Raw genomic sequence first — 12674 nt, forward strand, 5'->3', positions numbered from 1 at the left:
TAGGAGTGCTCTGCTTGCCGCTCCTGTTCTGTCTCCCTACACCTGTCTCAACTCCCCCTCCCACTGACTCTGGACCTGCTTAAAGGTCATTCTGTCAGGCAGGCCTTCCCATGCTTCTCTTCTCACTCTCCACTCCGGTCCCTCAGGAAGGTCGTTCTATTAAAAGCACCCTGCCAGCACCCTGTCTTTTTTCAGGGAGCCCTTTCTGTGATGTGATTGTATCTCCACATGATTTCTGCCCACCCATCCTTCTGCTGCACTTGAAGCTCTATCTGGCTCCCTGTTGCTATCTGAGCACCTAGAGCAGAGTATAGCACATCAGAACTCAGTACCTATTTGTTGCATGAACAAGTGGATCCATCACATTTTAGATGCCAGATGTCAATTCCAAATGTGTAAATATCCCCATGCCACTGAAATTGTGTTTGAAGGAGAAGCCCCAGAATGGGACCATGATGGAAGCTGGATGTGGAGTGGAAAGGTGAGGGTTGTGCCTTCCTTCAGACACATTAGCAAAGAGAGTGTGTGTTAGTCTATCAACCCGATTCTTAAGTCAGAGCTGAGGTTTAATAATAGTACAGCCTTCTGCCTGAGTATGAAAGCAAACTACTTGGCTTTGCATTCCAGCTAGGCATTTACTGTATCTATGAATATGGCTTATTTAATACTCCTGTGCTGTAGTTCCTTCATCCGTATAAAGAGCTATGCCAAATCACTCAGTCGTATCTCTCTTTGTGACTCCATGGACTGTAGCCCACCGGGCTCCTCTGTCCATGGGATTCTCCAGGCAAGAATACTGCAGTGGGTTGTCATGCCTTCCTCCAGGGGATCTTCCAGACCCATGGATAGAATCCTCATCTTTTGTGTTTCCTGAATTGTCAGGCTGGTTCTTTACCACTAGTGACACCTGGGGAGCCCATAATGAGCTATAGTACCAACTAAAGTTATTGTAAAGAGAAAATGAGAGCACATACAGAGCTGAACACAGCCCCAGAATACTTCAGGTGTTCATTAAGTCTCTTCAACAGCAGCAGTATTGTTATTAATAGTTTTTTAATTTTTAAAGTCGTTACCAATTTTGAGACACAAATTTCTCAATGACCACTAGATGGCATTAAGGTGAATTTAAAATATACATAGTGTGGTCCTTATTCATATCTATAAAAACATGTGGTGAAAGGCAATTTCATACATTCTGATTTTTAAGGTCAGAATTAATAACTAAGGGGTTTTCATTATTTTACATAGGAAAATCTTAGAGGGGGTCATATTTGATTCAGCTATGTTTCCATTACGGGCTCACCAGGCTTCTTTGGTTTTTTTCAATTAAGATGTTTACTGTTGAGTGTTCTGAGCTATGCCATAAATTAAATGGCCATCTCAGTGCACTGAAAACACGACTGCAGTTTTGCAACCACGGTTGGGGGGTATACAGATGACGAACAATGTGTTAAACTCAGTGGTGAGCTGCACAGACATTTCTGTGGGTTTCTTGAGCTGGGAGTGAAGATCATACGACTGATTATGTGTGAAGCAGATGCGTGTATACAGGAAGAGCCTAGTGCATCCAGCAGGAAGTGCACTCACCCCCTATGTTGCTCAAGGAAGCTGTATCGTGAGACAGAGGCCTGTTGCTTTCTCAGCTTTGCAGAATGTAATAAATGAGCAGAAAATGCAAATATATTATAAATATCCTCCTCAGCAAGCTGCAGAAAACTTAAAACTTCAGGATTGCTGATTTTTTTGTGGATTAACCCAGACATTAATCTGTGGATATGTTATCTAAGGTGTTGTAGAAGAGATATGTATTTAGAACGTTCAGAAAGGAGAATAACCTCGGAGACAAGTAAACTTTGACGGGGTGGGTGGCTCACTAAGAGCAAAGAGGCACAGTGTTTAACAAGGGGGAAAAATTAGTTTTGTCATAATGGCCAATGAACCTGAGTTGGGAAACCATCCACTTGGCAGTTTTGTTCAATGTTAGAGTTGGATTGCTGAATGACCCAGCTCACATGTGAACTTCACTGGGGCAGCAAAGGTATGTGTATGGCATTCCTGAGTTTTCAATGCAGAACATAGTACTTATGGAGAGCGCTTTATGCACTCAACAAATGTTGGTTGAATGAAGAGTAATAAAATATCCAGTCAATTAGACTAAATGAAAGAATCCTATTGGAGGTCAGCAAGCGGGACTTTTGGTCAAGTTGTTATAGCGTATTTGTAAGAAGACACTCCCCTTTCATTTCCAATATATAAGAGAATATAAAATATGAACCAAATATAACAAAAAGAGATAAAAAGGCAAGGTAAAGTTGAAAAATAAGGTAAAGGCCTATATGAACCAGAAATGGAACTCAATCACAAAGCAACGAATGAGGCTAAAGGTTTAGGATACTGGGCTCCTTTTATCCCTCAGAATAGATTGGTGAGTTTTGCTTCTGTGGAAAACAAAGTAAATGCTCTCCTTGTGGAATGGGGAATTGGGTCCAGGCTTGCACTTCCCAGGAGGTTGTAGTGGTAAAGAACCTGCCTGCCGATGGAGGAGATGTAAGAGATATGGGTTCAACCCTTGGGTCGGAAAGATCTCCTGGAGAAGGGCATGGCAACCCACTCCAGTATTCTTGCCTGGAGAACTCCATGGACAGAGGAGCCTGGTGGGCTACAGTTAATAGGGTCGTACAGAGTCAGACACGACTGAGGTGCCTTAGTACACACACATCACTGCTTGCGTTTAACTCCCAAAGTCTGGATCAGAATTTAAGATTATATTTTAACAAGAAGAGAAGCGAATCCACTACAATCGAGATAGTCTTATAGACTTTAAAAATGTTGTTTTTTCTGTTGTTGTTGTTTGTTTTTTTAGCAAATTTAGAAAGGAATTATCACTTATGGGGATGATTCAGATTAGCCAAGGCCCAAGACATTGATGTAAAAAAAAATTTTTTTTCTCCAAAAACCTAGAATGCAAATATAGCTAGAAATAACAGATGGCCAAGGCACTCTCTCCTTTGTGGGTACACTGCCTAGAAAGCTAAATTATAATCAGAAGTCTGCTTAGCATGAGATCAGAGCAAGAGGAATTAGTAATATAATTAAAATGATTGAAAAATTTTATGGTAGAGGTGGGCAAACTTTTTCTGTAAAGGTTTTGTCAAGACTACACAACTTTGCCATTATAATGCAAAAGGAACCATAGTTAATGGGTAAGTGAATGGACATGCCTGTGATTTAATAAAATTTTATCTACAAAACAGGATTTGGTCTATGAGCTATACTTTATCAACCCCTGTTTTGTGGAACCAGATCCTGTATGCCTGATGTATCCCTCTCCACCATGTGGTTAGAGATACTGCATTTATATGAGGCACTGCATTCTTGAATTAGGGTTTTCTTGCCCTCAGTTAAGCAGAGATGAAATTAGTGTCTGTGACTTGGCTTTTTGCAGGCCTCTGTGGTCCCCTCCTCCTCATGATTAAGACTCCTTAGGTATGATCATTCCTCCAACTGGAGTTGAGTGTTGTTGGTTTAGGAAGCTTTCTGCCTTCTTAAGGTGACTTTGGATATCTCTGTTTCAGTTTGACTCTCGGGGGATGTTTTATTTCCCAATTCTACACTGGTCCCCAGCTCTCTCTCTCTCTCTTTTTTTTTTTAGGGTTTATTTCTTTCTTTTTATTTATTTATTTATTTTTTTACTTTACAATATTGTATTGGTTTTGCCATATAGCAACATGCATCTGCCATGGGTATACACGTGTTCCCCATCCTGAACCCCCCTCCCACCTCCCTTCCCGTACCATCCCTCTGGGTCATCCCAGTGCACCAGTCCCAAGCTTCCTGATTCCTTAAAAAACTGGAAATAGAACTGCCCAGCTCTCTCATTTCTCATTTCTAAGAGATTTCTCATCATCACACCAGATTGATGCTGCAATGGCAGCTCGTGGTGCAGATCCAAGCAAAAGGAAGTGCTGAAGCGTGGTTGTCAGTTGATGCTTAAAATGCTCATTTCTCCCAGTTGTGTGGTTTCAGGAAAACTGACTTAAGTTTTATAGCCCCCAAGGCCCTCACTGTCAGTCTGGGACCCAAAAACACCTTGGGCTGAGTCTACATTTTAAAGAAACCACACATAAAGGACTTTTTTTTTTCCCCCACAAGAGTTTTTTTTTTTACATTTTTGTAGTAATTATTCTGGTTTGATGGCCTCTGATTCCTGTCAATATGTAACTTTAGTTAGTGATGGAGGAGCAGCCATTTCTTATCCTAAGTGGTGGTATCAGAGTCTACTTTAGCAGCTTAGAATGCAGAAAGTGGGCAGACCTCCTGCTGCAGTAGCATCACCTGGGAGCCGATTAGAAATGCAGACTCACAGGGCCCCAGACCTTCTCAAGGAGAATCTGCATTTTAACAGAATCCTCAGATAATTCATGATAATAAATTTTGAACTTTAACTTATTTTGCATCTTAATAGTCTATTTTTTTGGCTTTGTTTAGATATAATTGACAAAATTATAAGACATTTAAAGTGTATGTCATTTATCATAGTGATTTGATATATGCAGACATTGTAAAAGGACTTCCCCTGTCACATCTATAGCTTAATGTTAATTAGGAAACAGTGACTCCTTTTGGCTGCAGAATTAGGAAAGGCCATAAAGTTAGAGGATGTGGGGTTAATTTCTCCCATATTTTCATTTCTTTGGGCAGATCATGAGGGTATGTGGTGGCCTTGATGGGTGTGGTCATCCCAAAGTCTGTTCATAACCCAAATTATTATGATTAGATAGATGGGTTGATATATATATATTTAAATAAATTTATTTATTATAAATTTATTATGAAATATTTATAAATTTAAATATATTTATACACACACATATATATATTCTTTCCCCTTATTGGTTATTATAAAATGTTGTGTATAGTTCCTTGTGCTACTGTAGGTCTTTGGTTATCTATCTTATATATAGTAATGTGTATATATTAATCCCAACCACCTAATTTATCCTTTGCCCTTTGGTAACCATAAATCTGTTTTCTGTGCAATCTTAAATTTTTTAAAAAAGGCTTCCTAAGTGACTCTAATCAGATTGATTATATTCTTTGCAGCCAAAGATGGAGAAGCTCTATACAGTCAGCAAAAACAAGATTGGGAGCTGACTGTGGCTCAGATCATGAACTCCTTATTGCCAAATTCAGCCTTAAATTGAAGAGAGTAGGGAAAACCACCAGACCATTCACATATGACCTACATCAAATCCCTTATAATTATACAGTGGAAGTGACAAATAGATTCAAGGGACTAGATCTGATAGAGTGCCTGAGGAACTATGGATGGAGGTTCATGATGTTGTACAAGAGGCAGTGATCAAGACCATCCCCAAGAAAAAGAAATGCAAAAAGGCAAAATGGTTGAGGAGGCCTTACAAATAGCTGAGAAAAGAAGAAAGGTTAAAGGCAAAGGAGAAAAGGAAAGATATACCTATTTGAATGCAGAGTTCCAAAGAATAGCAAGACAGATAAGAAAGCCTTCCTCAGTGCAAAGGAATAGAGGAAAATAATAGAATGGGAAAAACTAGAGATCTCGTCAAGAAAATTAGAGATACCAAGGGGACATTTTATGCAAAGATGGGCACAATAAAGGACAGAAATGGTATGGACCTAACAGAAGCAGAAGATATTAAGAAGAGATGGCAAGAATACACAGAAGAACTATACAAAAAAGATCTTAATGGCCCAGATAACCAGGATGGTGTGATCACTCACCTAGAGTCAGACATCCTGGAATGTGAAGTCAAGTGGGCCTTAGGTAGCATCACTACAAACAAGGCCAGTGGAGGTGATGGAATTCCAGTTGAACTATTTCAAATCCTAAAAGATGATGCTGTGAAAGTGCTGCATTGAATATGCCAGCAAATTTGGAAAACTCAGCAGTGACCACAGGACTGGCAAAAGTCAGTTTTCATTCCAATCCCAAAGAAAGGCAATGCCAAAGAATACTCAAACTACCGCACAATTGCACTCATCTCACATGCTAGCAAAGAAATGCTCAAAATTCCCCAAGCCAGGTTTCAACAGTGCGTGAACTGTGAACTTCCAGATGTTCAAACTGGATTTAGAAAAGGCAGAGGAACCAGAAATCAAATTGCCAACATCCGCTGAATCATCAAAAAAGCAAGAAGAGTCCCAGAAAAACATCTAGTTCTGCTTTATTGACTATGCCAAAGCCTTTGTGTGGATCACAATAAACTGTGGAAAGTTCTTAAAGAAATGGGAATACCAGACCACCTGATCTGCCTTTTGAGAAATCTGTATGCAGGTCAGGAAGCAACAGTTAGAACTGGACATGGAACAACAGACTGTTTCCAAATCGGGAAAGGAGTATGTTAAGGCTGTGTATTGTCACTGTGCTTACTTAACTTATATGCAGAGTCCATCATGTGAAATGCAGGCTGGATGAAACACAAGCTGGAATCAAGATTGCTGGGAGAAACATCAATAACTTCAGATATGCAGATGACACCACCTTTATGGCAGAAAGCGAATAAGAACTAAAGAACCTCTTGAAGAAAGTAAAAGAGAAGAATGAAAAGTTGGCTTAAAGCTCAACATTCAGAAAACTAAGATCATGGCATCCAATCCCATCACTTCATGGCAAATAGATGGGGAAAGAATGGAAACAGTGACAGACTGTATTTTCTTGGGCTCCAAAATCACTGCAGATGGTGACTGCAGCCATGAAAGTAAAAGACGCTTACTCCTTGGAAGGAAAGCTATGACCAATCTAGACAGCATATTAAAAAGTAGAGACATTACTTTGCCAATAAAGGTCCATCTAGTCAAAGTTATGGTTTTTCCAGTAGTCCTGTATGGATGTGAGAGTTGGACTATAAAGAAAGCTGATGCTGAAGAATTGATGCTTTTGAACTATGGTGTTGGAGAAGACTCTTGAGAATTGCTTGGACCGCAAGGAGATCCAACCAGTCATTCCTAAAGGAGATCAGTCCTGGGTGTTCATTGGAAGGACTGATGGTGAAGCTGAAACTCCAATACTTTGGCCACCTGATGTGAAGAACTGACTCATTGGAAAAGACCCTGATTTTGGGAAAGATTGAAGGTGGGAGGAGAAGGGGATGACAGATGATGTGATTGTTGGATGGCATCACCGACTCAATGAACATGAGATTGAGTAAGATCCAGGAGTTGGTGATGGTCAGGGAGGCCTGGCGTACTGCAGTCGATGGGGTCACAAAGAGTCAGACACGACTGAGTGACTGAACTGAACTGAACTAAGGCAAGAAGAAGATGGCAGAGTAAGGGGATGGCATGAGAGGGAGGGTTTATGATCTCACTGTGGCCTTACCTGTGGGTAGGTCGGTGGGGGAATGTTAAAGATGCTGATCTGTTTCTATGGTAAATGGAACCTAGAGCCAAGCCAAGTGGAACCCATTCAGGGTGTACCTTCTGTTGACCTAAAACAAATAGCCTACCAGATATTTCTGCAGCAAAGATCGGTTTTTTTGGGATCAGCAGAGAATTGAAATTCAGGGCCTGCAACCATGATAAGTCCCCCTCAGGCAAAGGAAGGGGAACTCTTCTACAGAGGGGAGAAAGAAGTGAAGAGGCTGTGGAAAACAAAGAATCCATGGCTCTTCATTGGTTGAATTCTTACCAGGAGAGAAGAGGAGCCTGCCTTATCCCTGATGGCTCTGCTATCAGCAGAGGGCATAAGAGCACCCCTTCTGATCTCTCATCTCTATTTAATTGAGCTTTGAGTTTATCAGTTTTTTTTACTTCAAAGTCACCTTTAGGCCTCAGAGAACCTAGCATGATAATCCCTTGTGTTACCTCTTGGTTATGCCTATAACATCTAGAAGAATAAACAGGTACAAGTGGTTAACTGAAAGAAAAGACTCATACTACCACCTGTTGACAACATAGTCTGAAGGATGGTGCAAAACGTGTGGCTGTCCCCTGTCCCACTTTCTTTCTCATAAGGTTGCCAAGTTACAGAATCTGCCACTTTCGCTGATTGGGAGTCCCTTCTTCTACTGATTCCCATCTTTTGTCTGTCCTTCTGTAGGTTTTCCTCCTTTTTTTTTTAATATTTCTGCACAAATTCCTCTCTCCCTCCCAACTCTGATGTCTAGACTCCATCTTAGAGGTGGTTCTCAGTGTCATGATAATCATTGGCTGTCTCCTGGAAGGGTGGGTATACGGCTATGTCTGTTGAAAGAGTAAGCTTTAGGCATTCAGAGTCTTCACAGAGACTAGTGCAACTCTTGATGGGTTCTCCATGTTTAATTTAGCTGAGTTACTCTACTCATCCCCATAGTTTTCTCTTCACCCTCTCATATCAAAGACTCTCTCCACTAGGAAAGATGTGAGAAGAAAAGAAGTGCATGGCAGGAAGGAAAATATTGTTTAACATCTTTAGGTTGCTAAGGGAACTAGCTATCACATGGAGGGAAAAGACAGCAAGGTTGCTGTCTGATTCTGAGGACAAGAGGTTGAGAAGTAGTATTTCCCTAATTCTGAAGCACTTTGGAAATTGATGTCACATTATTTTGCCCACTTAGCTCTAATACTGGAGTGCTTAAAACCTATTATAGTGAAACCTGTATCTTCTTCAACACTTTAAGGGGAAGTCTTACAAATTTTTTGCTTTCTGGGGCTTATATTTATATGGTAACATTCCCTTTAAGAGGAACTCAGAGATAGGTTGAAAGGAACTCCAGACTGAAGTCAAGGTGAAATAAAGCTTTCGATGAGGAGGAATTATTCATAGACCTCATAATTGACAATCTTGTGCAAGATAATTGGAACATCATATTAGACACTCTTTGTGACTTGATTGAATTTTATTTGGATCTAAGCATTCAGCCTGAAGGTACGCTGAAAGTGTAATTCTGTTTGAAATAAAAGTTAAAGGAATTTTTGGGTAAAAATTTGGAGGTAAAAAACTATAGATGCTGGTGGGCACAGAATCAGGGACAGGAACTATCCAGTACAAATAACTCACATAATGCTGGCCCTGAAATTTTAGAAAATCCTTTTTACAAAGGAAAAAAGATAAACTAAGCAAGGAAATTTCCCTTGTAATATAAGAAGCATATATATCATGGCCAGCAAATAGTCAATATGACTGTTCTCTTCCCTCCAACCTGTACCCCAAAAGGCATTGCTAGTTGATCAAGACTCACTTTTCCACAAAGCATACAACTGGTCCTGCAGTGATCACTACAGTTTTCCAAGTAGCCAGGGAGAATCACATAATTTGCTATCTGAGATTATCTGAGATACAATGTACCTTCCTTGATAACTTCAGTCACCAAAGAAGGCTCTCAGGTAGACTTGAAATCCCTTGTCCAAATGTCAAAGAAACATTGTAAAATGTCATAGAAGGAGAAAGAGAAGATAAGGTACACAGAAAGTCTTAGTCTAAATCAGATCTGATTCTTTTACATAGCTGATTGAATATTATTTATTCTCAACTTGAAAGAAACTGCTCCTATGTCATTCAAAGAGGGCCCAAACTGAAAACTAAAGTCACTAAATACTCCCACATTCTAGACAGAGATGCAAATGAATGCCTAGAGTTGAAGCAGAAATTTCATAGGGTTTCTGCTTTATGGGGTTTTTTAATGAAGAAGTAGTCAAATCAGCCCCATTACCTCTAATCACCACTGCCTTCCTGGTCTGTGAAAGAAGCCTGGGGTAAGGAAAAGCATCATCACAGTCCTTTGAAATATGGGGAAATTCTCCCTCTCCTCCCCAGAATGGGGGGGGGGGGGTGCACTCCAAGAGATCATCTGCAAAGAGAGTTGGTGTTTTGAAGAAGGAAAGGCTGGATTACTCTTGTTCCTCATTGTGACAACTTGCTCTTATGTTTCTCTGCCTGTCTGAGGAGGGGAAGTAAGACCTGCAACAAGGAGGTGGGTTGAGAGATGGGATGGCAGTAGAGTGCCTGCTTGCTGACCCTGGGTATATCAAGGAAGCGTGAGTTTTCCAAGGGTTGGGAAGACACAACAGAAGGTAGTTTGGTCAAGTTTTTTTGTCCTCAGCAAGAAGGGATGCTTTCTGGGTGTAGGAACCTCAGCAGCATAGGCTGTGATATTGACCACTGGTGGGAGACACTGGAGCAATGATGAAAGAGGTTGAACCAGAATTAAAGTTCCCATGTTTGGGACTCTTCAGTGGGAGGCTCCACAGGGCCCTCCAGAGAAGCCTGAAATGTACAACACAAGATATTCATCGTTCAGAAGCCAACTCTACAGAAGACACTGGTTGTCAGAGTGTTAGTATAAGAAAAGAAAGTCAATAAGAATAGAAAAGAGCCCACCCTTAAGACTCACAAGAAGACATTTACCTTTTCCAATGTGGTGGCCAGCCTTCAGGACAGGCTTCTTATATTTCTTCTCTTTTGTTCTCTATCCTCCAACCTCTCGCCACTATCTACTTTTCTCTTTTTTCTATTGTCTAGAGCATAGAGCAAGATAGGAATTCCTGGATTCCGTAGCTTTTGTGTTGAGTAGGATCAATTTGCAGATAATTGTAGCTATGAGTGTGAGAGTTGGACTGTGAAGAAGGCTGAGCACCGAAGAATTGATGCTTTTGAACTGTGGTGTTGGAGAAGACTCTTGAGAGTCCCTTGGACTGCAAGGAGATCCAATCAGTCCATTCTGAAGGAGATCAGCCCTGGGATTTCTTTGGAAGGAATGACGCTAAAGCTGAAACTCCAGTCCTTTGGCCACCTCATGCGAAGAGTTGACTCATTGGAAAAGACTCTGATGCTGGGAGGGATTGGGGGCAGGAGAAGAAGGGGCTGACAGAGGATGAGATGGCTGGATGGCATCGCTGACTCGATGGATGTGAGTCTGAGTGACCTCCGGGAGTTGGTGATGGACAGGGAGGCCTGGTGTGTTGCGATTCATGGGGTTGCAAAGAGTCGGACATGACTGAATGACTGATCTCTGTAGCTATGGGAATACTGGAGGAAAAAAACACTACTTGATGCTTGAATTTCCACAACCAATAATGGTTTCTTTGGTGTTAATTACAGTCTCTTTCTTCTTTTTATTCCCCTCCTCCCCCCCAGATATTAATTTGAAATGATAAAATTTTCTAATAATAAAATGAAAGATTCTAAATATTCTTGTAAAGGGTAGCAAGGTGAGTTGTCGTCTTACTTCTACCCTCATTTACTCAGAGGCACAGATCCTGTGGCTGAGCTGCAAATCAAAAGGTGAGGATTACACCCTGCTTGTAGTGGAGGATTGCAAAGCCATATAACACATGGGTACAGAATTGGGACCAATAATTCAATCTGCCACACTTCTCAATCCATTTATTTGGTATGATCCTAATTTCTTGCTATTTCATATAGCTTGCTGCTGCTAAGTCGCTTCAGTCGTGTCTGACTCTGTGCGATCCCACAGACGGCAGCCCACTAGGCTCCTCTGTCCCTGGGATTCTCCAGGCAAGAACACTGGAGTGGGTTACCATTTCCTTCTCCAATGCATGAAAGGGAAAAGTGAAAGTGAAAGTGAAGTCACTCAGTCTGTCCGACTCCTAGCGACCTCATGGACTGCTGCCTACCAGGCTCTTCGTCCATGGGAATTTCCAGGCAAGAGTACTGGAGTGGGGTGCCATTGCCTTCTCGTTCATATAGCTTAGTTATATATAATATATAAATTGTTGGCTTCCCAGGTGGCACAGTGGTGAAGAATCTGCCTGCCAATCCAGGAGGCAAAGAAGATGTGGGTTTGATTCCTGGGTCAGGAAGATCCTCTGGAGGAGGAAATGGCAACACGTTCCATTCCAAACTCTCACCTGGAAAATCCCATGGACAAAGGAGCCTGGTGAGCTACAGTGGCAAAGAGTTAGACATAACTGAGCACATGAGTTGAACTGAATGTCTATAAATTGTGTGTGTGTGTGAAGTCGCTCAGTCATGTCCACTCTTTGTGACCCTGTGGACTGTAGCCTGCCAGGCTCCTCTGTCCATGGGATTCTCCAGGCAAGAATACTGGAGTGGGTTGCCATTTCCTTCTCCACGGGATCTTCCCAACCCAGGGATTGAACCCGGGCCTCCTGCTTCGCAGGCAGATGCTTTATCCTCTGAGCCACCAGGGAAGCCTATAATTATAAGTCTATAAATTATATGTGTTATAAAAGAGAAACTTCTCTAAGTCTAGGGCCATGTGAAAGAGGATGATCTGAAGGATAAGGAAACTATTAACAGTGTGATCAGGCAGAAAGTTGATGAAGTCAGTTATGGCAGGATGAATCTTGAGCTGAGATGGGCTAACATGTTGGAAAGGAAGGGGAGGAAAGTCCCTCCGAGAAAGACTCTGGAGACAGGTGTGTGTCTGGCAGGTTGATTGGTTGATAGGGAAAGGGAAGGGGTTCTTGTCATGCCCAGATGCCTGGCTTGGGTGATTACAATAATCAGGGGGAAGCATAGTTCAGGACTGGATGTGGAAATATGAGGGCCTGTGAGATATTCAGGCATGCCCATGAAGCATCTAGATTTTTGGATCTGAATCTCAGGAGACAAAGATTTTGCTGGAAATAAAGATTTAGGCATCATCAACTTGGAGTAATTAATGTTCTAAGTGAAGTGAAAGTTGCTCAGTCATGTCTGACTCTGCGACCCCATGGACTATACAGTCCATGGA

General features: G+C 41.5%; 1 non-coding gene across 1 annotated transcript; it reads right to left on the bottom strand.

The window, feature by feature from the left end:
- Nucleotides 1-12057: 12057 nt before the first annotated feature.
- On the bottom strand, nucleotides 12058-12129 carry TRNAR-GCG (transfer RNA arginine (anticodon GCG)). The gene has a single exon. It is a non-coding gene; the product is annotated as a tRNA-Arg (tRNA).
- Between the last annotated feature and the right edge of the window lie 545 nt (nucleotides 12130-12674).

The sequence above is a fragment of the Bos indicus genome, chromosome 26, assembly GCF_029378745.1.
Source record: "Bos indicus isolate NIAB-ARS_2022 breed Sahiwal x Tharparkar chromosome 26, NIAB-ARS_B.indTharparkar_mat_pri_1.0, whole genome shotgun sequence".
NCBI lineage: Eukaryota > Metazoa > Chordata > Mammalia > Artiodactyla > Bovidae > Bos > Bos indicus.